Genomic DNA, 16591 nt, shown 5'->3' on the forward strand with positions numbered 1-16591 from the left:
CGACTAGTGTGGGTGCCATTGGGCGGCCACCTTCAATGGGGGGGTCCGTGCGGTAGGGTTCGAGAAAAGGGGTGTTTGCCGGAGCTGCCGCCGCCACCGGTGGGCGGGGAGGTTCTGGGCAGAACCGCCGACCCCGCAGCGGGCTCCGTCGTGGGACACCTGGGGCAGACGGGGCTTCTCGGTCACGCTGCAGAGCGGTCGGCCCGGGAGGGAGGGGCGCGTCGTACCCCCTCCCCCCCAGTGGTGGGGGATGAGCGCCTGGGTCCTCCCGGCCATAGAGGCGAACCCGTGGTCCGGAGGAACCATCCGCCCGAAAACCGGCGCTGGGCCAGCCGGCGGGGGCCCTCCGATGGCGGGAGTGCCAATCGGTCAGGGTGTGTGTCTCTCTGTGCCCGGGGCTCATGAGGCTGTTGAGGCGGCCGACTCTGGCCGATATGGGGCCTCCCCTGCCTGGGGAACGAGCTGAGAGGCCGCCGGGACCACTTCTCTGGAGGTCCTAGTTTCCGAAAACCAGGTTTCTCATATTGTGCGGAGAGTAGCTTGGAAAACCCCCCCTAACCGTGTCAGACGGGGGGGAGAAGGGGAGGCGGCGGACCTCTCGCCACCTCCGCCCGCGCCTTCTCCCCGTCTCAAACTTAGAGGTTGAAAATCACTGCTGCTGAAAGTGTTAGACAGGGAAAAGATGCGGGCGGAGGTGGCCGGAGCTCCGCCACTTACCCCGGGCCCTTCTCCCGACCAACACTCACGCCCCTGGTACTCCTGCCGCCTTGGTTTAACACTGGAAATAACAGAGGGAGACCGCTTACTCTATTTTATCGGATTTTGTTATATCACTCCCTCTCCCCTGGCTGGAAGCCTCCTACCTCCCTCCTTGATGAAGCCCTGGAAAAATAAAATAAAGGAGGGAGGGAGAGAGACAGGTTTTCTCCTATTTTAACCTATTTTGATAAATTTCTCCCTCTCCCCTCTGTGGGAGCCTCCAATCTCCCGCACCTCCACCAAGCACTGATGACAGACATTAAAGGGGGCATGAGCTCTTTTTCCACCCTGCCTTTGCCAGGCTGCCTCCGAACAGCTGCCGCCGCCCCAAGCACGGACCCCGCCAAGTGGCCGACCGCCCGGTGCTCAGCCCCCCCGTGACCCACGGAGCCCCCGCTCGCGCCAGGCACCCCCGGGGTTCAGCTCTCCCTGGCCCCGACGGACCCACCACTTCTCCGCACTGTTGACAGACATTAAAGGGGACATGAGCTCCTTTTCCACCCAGCCTTTGCCAGGCTGCCCATCTCCCTCTCCCATCACCGGGGAGCGCCCGAACAGCTGCCGCCGCCCCGAGCACAGACCCCCGGGCCCCGCCAAAAGGGCCGACCGCCTGGTGCTCGGCCCCCACGCACCCCACGGAGCCCACCTTCGCACCAGGCACCCCTGGGGCTCGGCTCTCCCTGGCCCCGATGGACCCGCCACCCCTCCGCACTGTTGACAGACATTAAAGGGGACATGAGCTCCTTTTCCACCCAGCCTTTGCCAGGCTGCCCATCTCCCTCTCCCATCACCGGGGAGCGCCCGAACAGCTGCCGCCGCCCCGAGCACAGACCCCCGGGCCCCGCCAAAGGGCCGACCGCCCGGTGCTCGGCCCCCACACGTCCCACGGAGCCCCCGCTCGCGCCAGGCACCCCCGGGGCTCGGCTCTCCCTGGCCCCGACGGACCCGCTGCCCTTCGCCTCTCCCACCTCCACCCAGCACAGATCCCCGAATCTGGAGTGGCGGAGATAGGCGCCGCGAGGCGTCCAGTGGGGTAACGCAAACGATCCCGGAGAAGCTGGCGGGAGCACTGGGGAGATTTCTCTTTTCTTTGTGAATGGAATGGGTTCGCCCCGAGAGAGGGGCCCGTACCCTGGAAAGCGTTGTGGTTCTGGCGGCGTCCAGTGAGTTCTCGCTGGCCCTTGAAAATCCGGTGGAGAAGGTGTAAATCTCACGCCAGGCCGTACCCATATCCGCAGCAGGTCTCCAAGGTGAACAGCCTCTGGCATGTTAGATCAAGGTAGTTCAGGGAAGTCAGCAAATCAGATCCGTAACTTCAGGATAAGGATTGGCTCTAAGGGCTAGGTCGGTTGGGCTGGGGTGCGAAGCGGGGCTGGGCTCGAGCCGCGGCTGGGGGAGCAGTCGCCCCGTCGCCCTCCTCTCTCCGCCGCCAGAGGCGCAGTGCACGGCCCGTCTCGCGGGGCCCTCATCCGTGGCGCGTCGCCGGGCATGGGTTTTCACGGGGCAGTGTCCGACGCCGCGCGGAAGGTCAGCGGTGGTCGGCGGCGGTGGCGACTCTGGACGCGCGCCGGGCCCTTCTCGCGGATCTCCCCAGCTACGGCGCCCATCAGGCCCCTGTTCACGCGGGGGTCCCGGTGGATCGCCTCGGCTGGCGCCTAGCAGCTGACTTAGAACTGGTGCGGACCAGGGGAATCCGACTGTTTAATTAAAACAAAGCATGGCGAATCCTGGCCAGATACATGTGGATAGTGGCGATGTATCTTGGTCTTACAGTCGGTTGGAACTCGCCTCCACATGGCGGTCCGCGGGCAATGTCTGTTAAGACGGCTAAGATGTTCCGTAATTTCCTCAGTCGATTATTTTTTCCTTTTGGTATGAGGTCTGAGCGGTGGTGAACCCGTTCGGACGCCAAGTCCTTTTCGGGCTACTTTTCGCAGAGAAAAGGGAGCCCACTCTGATGCCGAGTCCTTTTTGGGCTACTTTCGCCGTTAAAAGGGAGCCCACTCTGACGCAGAGTCCTTTTCGGGCTACTTTTCGCCGTTAAAAGGGAGCCCACTCTGACGCCTAGTTCTTTTCGGGCTACTTTTCGAAGCTAAAAGGGAATCCGTTCTGACCTCTTCCCATTTGGGCTACTTTCGCCGTTAAAAGAGAGCCCACTCTGATGCCGAGTCCTTTTCGGGCTACTTTTCGCAGTTAAAAGGGAGCCCACTCTGACACCTAGTCCTTTTTGGGCTACTTTCGCTGTTAAAAGGGAACCCGTTCGGACGCCGAGTCCTTTTTGGGCTACTTTCGCTGTTAAAAGGGAGCCCACTCTGACGCCGAGTCCTTTTCAGGCTACTTTTCGCAGTTAAAAGGGAGCCCACTCTGACGCCTAGTTCTTTTGGGGCTACTTTTCGAAGCTAAAAGGTAACCCGTTCTGACCTCTTCCCATTTGGGCTGCTTTCACAGTTAAAAGGGAGCCCAATCTCACGCCGAATCCTTTTCGGGCTACTTTTCGCAGAGAAAAGGGAGCCCACCTTGACGCCGAGTACTTTTTGGGCTACTTTCACCGTTAAAAGGGAGCCCACTCTGACGCCGAGTCCTTTTAGGGCTACTTTTCGCAGTTAAAAGGGAGCCCACTCTGACACCTAGTCCTTTTTGGGCTACTTTCGCCGTTAAAAGGGAACCTGTTCGGACGCCGAGTCCCTTTTCGGGCTACTTTTTGCAGTTAAAAGGGAGCCCACTCTGACGCCGAGTCCTTTTTGGGCTACTTTTTGTAGTCAAAAGGGAGCCCACTCTGACGCCGAGTCCCTTTTGAGCTACTTTTCAAAGCTAAAAGGGAGCCCATTCTGACACCTCTTCCTTTTTGGGCTACTTTTCGAAGCTAAAAGGTAACCCGTTCTGACCTCTTCCCATTTGGGCTGCTTTCGCTGTTAAAAGGGAGCCCACTCTGATGCCGAGTCCTTTTTGCACTACTTTTTGTAGTTAAAAGGGAGCCCACTCTGACGCCTAGTCCTTTTTGGGCTACTTTTTGTAGTTAAAAGGGAGCCCACTCTGATGCCGAGTCCTTTTTGAGCTACTTTTCAAAGCTAAAAGGGAGCCAATTCTGAAACCTCTTCCTTTTTGGGCTACTTTTCATAGTTAAAAGGTAGCCCATTCTGACATCTCTTCCTTTTTGGGCTACTTTTCATAGATGGGACCTTGACCTGCCCCCCCATTCGTGGGCCCTGCGAGTCCAACGGCACCACTCTCGAGTCTCTGTGACTTAAGGTTCCCGAGATAGGCTTCTGTCAGAAGCTGCTATAATCTGCAGACTATAGCAAGTTCTGACACGAGTGGTTGGACATGGTTCTGTGGTCGATGGAGGCATGGCGCCTTGACCTACCCCCCCATTTGTGGCCCTTGCGATTTCAACGCTTCCACTCCCGAGTGTCTCCGAGTTACGGTTCCCGAGTTAGGACTACGTGCACCCCAATCGAATGAGACAGAGAGATGGGACCATGACCTACCCCTCCATTTGTGGGCCCTGCGAGTCCAACGGTACCACTTTCGAGTCTCTGCGACTTAAGGTTCCCGAGATAGGCTTCTGTCAGAAGCTGCTATAATCTGCAGACTATAGCAAGTTCTGACACAAGCAGTTGGACATGGTTCTGTGGTTGATGGAGGCATGGGGTCTCGACCTACCCCTCCCATTTGTGGCCCTTGCGATTCCAACGGTGCCACTCCCGAGTGTCTCTGAGTTACGGTTCCCGAGTTAGGACTAGGGACACCCTCAAACGAGTGAGATAGAGAGATGGGACCATGACCCATCCCCCCATTTGTGGGCCCTGCGAATCCAACGGCACCACTCCACCACCACACCACTCTCTACGTCTTGCGGCTCCCGAGATAGGCTACTTTTCATAGTTAAAAAGTGCCCCATTTTTGACATATTCCTTTTTGGGCTACTTGTCATACTTTAAAGGTAGTCCATTCTGACACCTCTTCCTTTTTGGGATACTTTTCATAGTTAAAAGGTACCCCATTTAGACCTCTTCCTTTTTGGGCTACTTCTCATAGTTAAAAGGTAGCCCATTCTGGCCTCTTTTTTTTTGGGCTACTTTTCATCGTTAAAAGGTAGCCCATTCTGACCTCTTCCTTTTCCGGTCTACTTTCCATAGTTAAAAGTTAGCCCAAACAGAAGAAGGTCAGAACAGGCTACTTTTTCACTATGAAAAGTAGCCAAGGACTGCTGTGTGCCAGTCTGTTCATCAGGAGACCAGTTGCATCGACTGTGGATGCATAGTGAGGGGCCCCGGAGTGGTTGGGACCAAAGGTATCCAAAAATGACCTGGAGTAGTTTTAGGCTACTCTGGGGGCGGGGGGCGAGATTGGCAGGGGGGAGGGTCCCAGACTGTCCAGGGTCTTTCTAAAACAGGGCCCCAAAGTGACCTGGATTCATTTTGGGGTACTCGGGAGGGGGTCTTTGTCTTCTTTTTTGACCAAAAACAAGAGGATGTCAAAATCCATCCTTTCATATTTGAAAAGTAGCCCATTTTGACCGTGTCATTTTGGGCTACTTTAAAAGTAGCCTCTTTTGACCGTGTCATTTTGGGCTACTTTAAAAGTAGCCCATTTTGACTGTGTCATTTTGGGCTACCTTAAAAGTAGCCCATTCTGACCGTGTCATTTTGGGCTACTTTAAAAGTAGCCCATTTTGACTGTGTCATTTTGGGCTACTTTAAAAAAGTAGCCCCTTTTGACCGTGTCTTCCTTTTTGGGCTACTTTTCATAGATAAAAGGTAGCCCATTTTGACCTCTTCCTTTTTGGGCTACTTGTCAAAGTTAAAAGGTAGCCCATGCGGAATCCTCTTCCTTTTTGGGCTACTTTTTCATAGTTAAAAGTTAGCCCAAACAGAAGATGGTCAGAAATAATCTGCCGACTATAGCAAGTTCTGACACAAGCAGTTGGACATGGTTCTGTGGTCGATGGAGGCATGGGGCCTTGACCTACCCCCCCCCCCCCCCCCCGCCCCCCCCCATTTGTGGCCCTTGCGATTCCAACGCTTCCACTCCCGAGTGTCTCCGAGTTACGGTTCCCGAGTTAGGACTAGGGGCACCCTCAAACGAGTGAGATAGAGAGATGGCACCATGACCTACCCCCCCATTTGTGGGCCCTGCGAGTCCAACAGTACCACTCTCGGTTCCTGAGATCATGAATCTCTTGTGAGCTGGCTCCACAGGAGCACATTGCTGGCTCTCTCCCAGATGCCAATCCTTAGCATTTGGCTCCATCTATTGGCCAAAAGACCAAACTACAGCCTCAGTCACAATAGGCCAAAAGAATGAGCATCCCTCTGTCAGTCTCTCTCTCCCTCTTTCTCCCTCCCTCTCTGTACGTGTGATTGAATAATAATGACTGACAATTTAAATAATCATATTTCTTAAAAGTCTCAATTTTTTTTCATGGAAGTAAACTGAACTGTCAACCTGATATTTGATTTCAGAGTAATAAAATCTAGATGCAATACCACTTCAGGCTTGTTAGGACAGAGTATGTCACACTTTGCACAGATTGTGAAGCCCATTGGGGCAATGCAAATTGTTATTTTGGGCTATGCAAATAAACTAGACTTGTTTTTTCCTTCTTCTTCTTGGCTCCATTTTTGTTTTTGTTGTTTGTTTGTTTTTTTTGCATTCTGACACCTCTTCCTTTTTGGGCTACTTTTCATAGTTAAAAGGTAGCCCATCTTTGACATATTCCTTTTTGGGCTACTTTCCATAGTTAAAAGGTAGCCCGTCCTGACACCTCTTCCTTTTTGGGCGACTTTTTGGATTTGAAAAAGGAGCCCAACTAGGAAGAGGTGTCTGAACAGGCTATCTTTTAACTTTGGAAAAAGTAGCCCAAAAAAGGAATACGTCAAAATGGGCTACCCTTTAACTATGAAAGGTAGCCCAAAAGCCAGAAATGAATAATAACACCATTCAACTTCATTAAATTAAATAACTTGCACATAACACCCTGGCAACCTGGAAAGGAGGTAAGTTGTGGTTTGGGGGCACTTTGGTTTGCCTGTGTGGTCTTAGAGCCTCTGAAAAATATCCAGAGGCTCTAAGATCACACAGGCGGTAAGCCTCCACGCCACGTCACGGCAGTACCCATGAGAAGGGTTTTTTTTGTTTGTTTTTTGTTTTTTTGTTTGTTTCTGTTTTGTTTTTTTTTTGTTATTTTGTTTTTTTTTTCAACTTTTCAACATTTATGTTTTGAACAACATAAATGTAAACAATCAATGAATAATCAACAATCAAGAATCGACCATATGAACAATTATAGAACAATTATAGAACAATTTGGAACTCTCAATATGAAAACAATTGAACAAAGAACAAAAACACACAACACACACTAAACACAAACTAAATTTTCTTTAAGAGGACAAGGGCCCTCCTCGCCTTGGTCGACTTGCGTGGGGATAAGCTGACCCTCTCCTTCACCTTTTGGGCCAAGGCCTGTGTGGTGAGCCTGGGCTTCTTTGGTGACACAACCCTCGGAAAAGAGAACAGGTTGACACTGAGCTCAGTGAATTTGGACTGTTGTGTGATAGTGATTACATGGTTTTCACTTACTCTGCCCTCAGCAGCGGAGGTGGAGGCTGCAGCGGAGGAGGAGGCGGCAGCGGAGGAGGAGGCCGCGGATGAGGAGGAGGCTGCAGCAGAGGTGGAGGCGGCAGCGGAGGAGGAGGCGGCAGCGGAGGAGGAGGAGGCTGCAGCAGAGGTGGAGGTGGCAGCGGAGGAGGAGGCAGCTGATGAGGAGGAGGCAGCGAATGAGGAGGAGGTGGCAGCGGAGGAGGGACCTGCCTCTTCCTCTCTCAGTGAGAGCCAGATGAACATTTCTCTCATTTGCTTGGCTCGTTCAACAGTTTTATGGAGTGCATAAAACCGCTCTTGAGTGTCAGCACTGTGACACATGAAGGACGAGAGGTTTTTGGGTATTTCATTGTCATTTTGTTGGAAGTTCTACAAAAGACAAATTCATGCTTGGGTCAGTATGGATTAAATTTACCCCGTGAAAATCAAATGTCAGGTCTCTGTGATACTCACATATGTTGAGACCGCTCAAATCCAGGAGGCTGGGGGAACCTGGCAGGCCCATTTCAGTCCAGGCCCGGCGGACATACCTGACCAGGTCTTTGGCCTCGGCCCGGCCAAGCGATGTAAAGAAAAAGTTGTTTAATGGCACCGACTGGTTTCGGAGTTGGAGCCATCTGGTGAACCACCCGTATTCTTCGGGCTCCAGGTATATTTGGGCAGTTCCGTACTTTCTTACAGTTTTGTGGTCCATGACCTGCAACAGGCAGAGATGACAGAAAACAGAGAGAGCAGTCAATTGGATAAACCCATGAAAACAAAATTTAACCTGATTTTGAAAGTGATCACATTATGAAAAGGTTTGAAATTAAACTGAAATTTACATTGATCAGGTAGCCACTGTCCTGGTCCCCCACAGCCTCCTTGACCTCCGACACCCTCATCCTTGTAAGGACCCCCGACCTGTGCCCATATATGCTGCAAATATATGCAGCCAGGTAGCCAAAAAACCTGTATCTGGTCTTTGGGTCTTTCGGGGGGGCCTTTTCGATGGCCTGGCCCACATACAATATAATAGTTGTTGGTGCCAGGCCAAATGCTCCGAGCAGAGCAGGGTAGCTGTGGAAAGACCAGTCTGGATTTAGTCTCTGTCATTCATTTGTTTTCAGTTCTTACTAAGGTTACATCTTTCAAAGTTCACTACTTACGACTTGACCAGAAGAAGGTTGTCGAGGAACTCCCACATCCAATATTTGATCGAAGACCACCCGAGCATCATGTATTTGACAAACACTTTTGCCCGGGTGGTCTTCGATGTTGCATTTTCTTTCATTTTCGTGGTTCCCTCCGGGCAAGAAATAAAATCGGCATATGATGCCATGTACTTCTCTGTGAAAATGAAACACGTGGTGATGAATGTAGCATGAAAACACTCCACACACCTGCACAAATATAGAATGTGTAATTTCTTACCAACTGAGGTGCCGAAGCAGATCTTCCTCAGATTCGAGGCCTTGCTCTTCCCTGCAAAATATGGTTTGAGGGCGGTGTGAATTGCCCTTAATTTGGGACTCAGCCCTTCTTCCTAGGGAAAAAAAACAATACAAAACAAAATTAACATGACCACATGCCCTCCTTGGTTCAAACCTTGGTAAAGATTTGTGAAATTTTTGATGAACTAAACACTCACCTCACTGGTGCTCTGCTCCGGTCTGCTAGCAGCAGCAGCAGGAGGGACGGAAGAAGAGGCCTTCTTCTTCTTCTTAGGCGCTGGTGGCTGCTGCTCGGCCTCTTCCTCCTGCTCCTGCTCCTCCTCACCACTTTCTTGGCCAGAGGTTCCAAGCGGTCCCTGCTGCTGCTGCTGCTGCTGCGGCTGCGGCTGCGGCTGCGGCTGCGGCTGCGGCTGCGGCTGCGGCTGCGGCTGCGGCTGGTGCTGTGGCTGGTGCTGCTGCTCCTCAAGGCTAGGGGCAGAGAGGGATGAGTCCCCCTCCTCCTGCGGCTGCTGCTGCTCCTCAAGGCTAGGGGCAGAGGAGGATGAGTCCCCTCCTCCTGAGGCTGCTGCTGCTCTTCCTCCTCCTCCTCCTCTGATGAGCTGTCAGAGGAGGTTGACGAGGCTCCCCCCTGCTGCCGCTTCTGCTTAGTCAGGAGGAGGAAAGACAGGATAGATAGATAGCTTTTACTGTCCAGTGTGCCATGCCATGACAACAACCAGCCAGAGAAAACAGGACTGCAAATTAATGATGATGTACTCATTTTTCATTTACTCACATTGAGGTCAGCAATGACCTTACCGAGGTCTCGCACCTCCCTTTCCAATTCTGTGATGCGTCGCCTGTTGATCTTGCAGGGGGCATTCTGGCAAAGCCCCTGCCCGGGCTCCTCCTCCTCAGACTCCTCTTGCAAGTCCAGCGTGCTACCCATTGGTGGGGTGGGATTGGAGGCCCTCAGGGCAGCCAGCTGCCTGATGGCAGGAGCCCGTTTGAGGGCCTTGATCTCATTAGCCACCCTCCCTCTGCTGATGTCCTGGTGGCGGCGAACGTGTTTCTCGAGGTGGAGAATGTACGGGGAGCAGAGGGGGAAGGGGCATGGCCCAGCTTCAACCGTAACCCGGCCAGTGGCCAGGTTGTTCAAGATCAATCAATCAATCAATCAATTTTATTTATAAAGCCCAATATCACAAATCACGTTTTGCCTCACAGGGCTTTACAGCATACGACATCCCTCTGCCCTTATGACCCTCGCAGCGGATAAGGAAAAACTCCCCAAAAGACCCCTTTAACAGGGAAAAAAAACGGTAGAAACCTCAGGAAGAGCAACTGAGGAGGGATCCCTCTTCCAGGACGGACAGACGTGCAATAGATGTCGTACAGAACAGATCAGCATAATAAATTAATAGTAATCCGCATGACACAATGAGACAGAGAGACAGACAGAGAGAGAGATGCAGGTAATAACAGTAGCTTACAACAACATTATTGAAAGTAATAATATTATCGTTATAGTTCTGGCTACTGTGGTACAATATGTTGAAAGTATGTATTAATATCTGGCAGCATACATGTGTGACAATAGTCATATGTGTATAATAACAGTAGAAGTATGACTAATGACTAATGATGGCAGCAGCAGCAGGAGGCATCTGGCAGGACCACGGCAGCAGCACAACCACACACGTCACGCTATCCAGGCACCGCTACGATATGAGTTAATCTGAGAGACAGTGGAGCACGAAGGCTCCAGAGAAGAAGCCAAATTAGTGACATCCAGAATGGCCGAGTTAGCAAGATGCAGTAAAAGAATACGAGAGAGAGAAAGAGAAGGAGAGAAGGTGCCCGGTGTATTATAGGGGGGTCCTCTGGCAGACTAGGCCTAAGTCAGCCTAACTAGGGGCTGGTACAGGGCAAGCCTGAGCCAGCCCTAACTAGCTTATAAGCTTATAAGCCTAACTAATCAGCTTTATCAAAGAGGAAAGTCTTAAGTCTAGTCTTAAATGTGGAGACGGTGTCTGCCTCCCGGACCATAACAGGAAGATGATTCCACAGGAGAGGAGCCTGATAGCTGAAGGCTCTAGCTCCTGATCTACTTTTGGAGACTTTAGGGACCACGAGTAACCCTGTGTTCTCAGAGCGCAGTGTTCTGGTGGGATAATATGGCACTATGAGCTCACTAAGATATGACGGAGCTTGACCATTTAGAGCTTTATAAGTTAACAGTAGGATTTTAAATTCAATTCTGGATTTTACAGGGAGCCAGTGCAGAGAAGCTAAAACAGGAGAAATATGATCTCGTTTCTTAGTTCCTGTTAGTACACGTGCTGCTGCATTCTGAATTAGCTGGAGAGTTTTTAAGGACTTACTAGAGCTACCTGATAATAGAGAGTTACAGTAATCCAGCCTAGAGGTAACAAAAGCGTGGACCAATTTTTCTGCATCTTTTCGGGTCAGGATAGGCCTAATTTTCGCAATATTACGCAGATGAAAAAATGCAGTCCATGAGGTTTGTTTTAAATGAGAATTAAAAGACAAATCTTGATCAAATATTACTCCGAGGTTTCTTACGGTAGTGCTAGAGGCCAGAGCAATGCCATCTAGAGAAACTATGTCATCAGATAAAGAGTCTCTGAGTTGTTTGGGGCCAAGAACAATAACTTCAGTTTTGTCTGAATTTAACATCAGGAAATTGGTGCTCATCCAATTTTTTATGTCTTTAAGGCAGTTATGGAGTTTAGTTAATTGATTACTTTCTTCTGGCTTCATCGATAAATACAACTGAGTATCATCCGCATAACAATGGAAATTTATAGAGTGATTTCTAATGATGTTACCTAAAGGAAGCATATATAGAGTAAATAGGATTGGTCCGAGCACAGAACCTTGCGGAACTCCAAAACAAACTTTGGTACGTAAGGATGATTCATTATGAACATCAACAAACTGAAAACGATCAGATAAATAAGATTTAAACCAGCTTAGTGCAGAACCTTTTAGGTCAATTAAGTGATCCAGTCTCTGCAGTAGAATTTGATGGTCAATTGTGTCAAACGCTGCACTAAGATCTAATAAAACAAGTACAGAGACAAGTCCTTTGTCTGAAGCAATCAGAAGGTCATTTGTAATTTTAACTAGTGCTGTCTTAGTGCTATGATGCATTCTAAATCCTGACTGAAATTCCTCAAATAAATTATCATGGAGAAAATCACACAGCTGGTCTGCGACTACTTTCTCAAGGATCTTTGACATAAAGGGAAGATTAGATATTATATATGAGTGTTAACTAAAGGAAAGACCTCCTTAAGTAGCCTAGTTGGGATGGGGTCTAAGAGACATGTTGATGATTTAGATGAAGAAATCACTGCTGTCAATTCTTGAAGAGAAACTGGGGAGAAGCAATCTAAATATATATTAGGTCTTACAGCTGTGTTTGAGGTTAGATAGGTACTATCTGAGGACAGGAGGTCATGAATTTTGCCTCTAATAGTTAGAATTTTGTCATTAAAAAAGCTCATAAAATCATTACTGCTGAGGGCTAAAGGAATACAAGGCTCAATAGAGCTTTGACTCTCAGTCAGCCTGGCTACAGTGCTGAAAAGAAACCTGGGGTTATTCTTGTTTTCTTCTATTAAAGCTGAGTAATAGTTTGCTCTGGCATTGCGGAGGCCCCTCTTATAAGTTTTGAGACTGTCTGTCCAGATTAAACGAGATTCTTCCAGTTTGGTCAATCGCCAATTCCTTTCAAATTTTCACAATATTTGTTTTAACTTACGAGTTTGAGAGTTATACCAAGGAGCGAACTTTCTTTGCTTTTTTAACTTCTTTTTAAGAGGAGCTACAGAGTCAAGTGTTGTTCGCAGCGAGCCTACGGCGCTATCGACAAAATGATCAAAGTCGGTACAGGAAACCTCTGTTATTGGGGGACTTGGTATTGAATTTAACGACGGAGTAATCTTTTCCTTAAATTTTGCGACAGCACTATCTGATAAACCTCTAGTATAGTAACTGTTGCTGAGTGGCGTGTAATCGAGTAAAAAGAAATCAAAAGTAATCAGATGATCCGATAGCGAGGGATTCTGTGGAAAGACTTTTAGGTTATCAATTTCAATTCCATACGTCAGAACTAGATCGAGGGTATGGTTAAAACAATGAGTGGGTTCATGTACACCCTGACTGAAGCCAATGGAGTCTAATAATGAGATAAACGCGGTAGCCAGGGAGTCATTATCAACGTCGACATGAATGTTAAAATCGCCTACAATAATAACTTTATCTGATTTAAGAACTAAACTGGATAAAAACTCTGAGAATTCAGATACAAATTCAGAATACGGGCCAGGAGCACGGTACACTATAACAAATAAAAGTGGCTGCGAGGTTTTCCAGGTCAGATGTAAAAGACTAAGAACGAGGCTTTCAAATGAATTATAATCTAGTTTAGGTTTAGGGCTGATTAACACACTAGAGTTAAAAATGGCTGCAACTCCCCCTCCTCGGCCGCTGCCTCAAGGAATGTGGGTATTATTATGACTGGGAGGAGTGGATTCATTGAGACTGACATATTCATCTTGACACAGCCAGGTTTCTGTGAGACTGAGTAAATCAATATGATTATCTGATATTAATTCGTTTACTAACACTGCTTTAGACGATAGAGACCTGATATTTAACAGTCCGCATTTAATTCTCCTGTTTTGTCTTTCTGTCACAGAAGAGGTTTTAATTTTTATGAGGTTGTTATGCACAACTCCTCTTTGTTTAATTTTAGATTTAAATAATTTAGGTGGTTGGGGGACAGACACCGTTTGTATAAAACTATGAAAACTATGGCTGGGTAACTGAACTAGAAGCTCAGAGAGGCGTATAGGACTGCATCTCCGAGTCCTGGTCTCAACTCTGGGTTGTCAGGGATTTACTAATAAAGTTTGCCAGGTTCCTAGAAATGAAAGCAGCTCCATCCAAAGTGGGATGAATGCCGTCTCTCCTAATAAGACCAAGTTTTCCCCAGAAAGTTTGCCAATTATTAACGAAACCCACATCGTTTGCTGGACACCACCTGGACAGCCAGCGATTAAATGATGACATGCGGCTAAACATATCATCACTGGTCAGATTTGGGAGGGGTCCAGAGAAAACTATGGAGTCCGACATCGTTTTTGCATATTCACACACTGAGGCAATATTAATTTTAGTGACCTCCGATTGGCGTAACCGGGTGTCATTGCTGCTCTTTAGTGTTCAGAAGGCCGTGGGTCAGTCGGAGATGCTTTGACAGGGCCCTGAGTTCACGCCCACAAATGGGGCATTCCCCCGATGCCCTCGTTTTTGTCATCTATAAAAATAAAGAAAGGAAAAATCATTCTGTGATGAGGGAACTTTCTCTGTCAGCTGCAACATCCCCCAGCAAGTGCACAAGTAAAAAGGAAAGGAAATTAAGAAAACAAAAAAATGAAGACCCCACTAGGCCACCGACGCCCCGCTACAGTATTTTCTTAATAAAAGGGAATTAAGAAAAGGGTAGAGAGGCGAGAGGTGACAATAATTGGGAGCTTTAATGAGTGTCTGCTCCTAATCTTGTGTTAAAAATATTAAAATACTACTCACCCTCCAGTCCTGGATAAAACTCACCGAAAATGGAAATAAATGTAGTCCGTGTATCTCCGTGTATCTAGCGTGTCTGCTCCTCACCTGCAGTAAGTGTGCGCTGGAGGAGAGAGCGGTGGCAGTGCATGGGTCGAGTCAAGGTTACAGAGATGTAAAGATGTAAAGTTTTAATCTTGTGTTTGCTTTCTACCCATCACTAGAATAAGTTAACCTCCTCCTTTGCTGTAACCTTGACTCGACCCACACACTGCTGCGCTGTCCTCCAGGCACACTCGCAGCACGTGAGGAGCAAACACGCTGGCGCCGCTCATTAAAGCTCCCAATTATTGGGGCTTTCTTTGTCAAAACTTGACCAAAAACATTAAAAAAATTTAATATACATCCATCCTTAACCAAATACGGACACAAATGAACCTGTTGAGTGATTTGGTGTCCTAAATCACCAAAGAGTAGAGTTTAACTTCAACTCGCCGAAAATGACAAATAAATGTAGTCCGTGTATCTCCGTTTGTGTGTATCTCTCTCTGTCTCCTGCGTCCCGTCCCGTCACCTCTCGTCCCTCTCTCTCTCTCTGTCCTGTCATCTCTCGCTTGCCTCTGTCTCTCTCTGTGTCGTCACCTCTGGCCTCTCTCTCTCTCTGTCTGTCTGTCTGTCTGTCTCTCTCTCTCTCTCTCTCTCTCTCTCTCTCTCTCTCTCTCTAAGCCACTTTTTTTAACCCTTGTCTTACCCTTCAAAGTTACTCTTCTCTGTGGATTTTCTCCACCACCGTGCGTCATAGCAAGAAGCCACGCATATCACGTGAAACAGCGGAATCATAGCTTTCCAACAAGATCAAGCACTTGATAGTCCAATGTTTTTACAACAAAATAAAAAATGATAAAGTTACACTAAAATGATGTATAACAGAGCTTTCATACAGCTCTGCACACACATTACTCTTGGATGGATTACTCGCGAATGCAGGCTCGCACAGAAATGCCTTGTGCCGCCTGGCACAAACCACATGTTTTGGACAGCTGTAAAGTGACAGAATGTCCCAGCATCATGGTTCTTATATTGCCAGATTCCAGAGAGTCTCCCCTCTTCATATATGGCAGAATATGTCCACTTCCAACTTGCTATGCTGAGATACATGTAAAAATGTAAGAATTTAGTCACACAGATTTGTTTTTTTCATTGATATAAAAACGAATATAAAATACAGGCACATAGCAGGACATGAAATGATGGCAAATCTGGTTAGCACAGATTGTCCTGAAAAAAACAAGATATAGCATGTGTATGTAGCCTTTATAATGACTGTGATATGAACTTAAAAGTAAAGGCAGTAAAAATACCCCAAAAACGCCTATAGGGCCCATAGGGTTAAAGGGCTACCTTCTACATTAGAAAAGTAGCCCAAAAAGGACTGTCCGGGGGTCTTTCTAGAAAAGGTCCCCCAAAATGACTTGGATTCATTTTGGGGGACCTGGGGGTTGAGTCCCAGACTCTCCCGGGTTCTTTCTAAAAAAAGGTTCCCCAAAATGACCTGGATTCATTTCGGGGGACCTGGGGGATGTGGGTCTAAGAAACCCAGCCAAGGGCTACTGCGTTCCAAAAAAGGTCTTCCAAAATGACCTGGATTCATTTCGGGGTACCTGGGGGATGCGGGTCCAAGAAACCCAGCCAAGGACCCAGCCAAGGACTACTGCTTTCCAAAAAAGGTCCCCCAAAATTACCTGGATTCATTTCGGGGGACCTGGGGGATGCGGGTCCAAGAAACCCAGCCAAGGGCTACTGCTTTCCAAAAAAGGTCCCCCAAGATGACCTGGATTCATTTCGGGGGACCTGGGGGATGCAGGTCCAAGAAACCCAGCCAAGGACCCAGCCAAGGACTACTGCTTTCCAAAAAAGGTCCCCCAAAATGACCTGGATTCATTTCGGGGGACCTGGGGGATGCGGGTCCAAGAAACCCAGCCAAGGGCTACTGCTTTCCAAAAAAGGTCCCCCAAAATGACCTGGATTCATTTCGGGGGACCTGGGGGATGCGGGTCCAAGAAACCCAGCCAAGGACCCAGCCAAGGACTACTGCTTTCCAACAAAGGTCCCCCAAAATGACCTGGATTCATTTCGGGGGACCTGGGGGATGCGGGTCCAAGAAACCCAGCCAAGGATCCAGCCAAGGACTACTGCTTTCCAAAAAAGGTCCCCCA

This window comes from Epinephelus lanceolatus, chromosome 24 (assembly GCF_041903045.1).
Source record: "Epinephelus lanceolatus isolate andai-2023 chromosome 24, ASM4190304v1, whole genome shotgun sequence".
NCBI lineage: Eukaryota > Metazoa > Chordata > Actinopteri > Perciformes > Serranidae > Epinephelus > Epinephelus lanceolatus.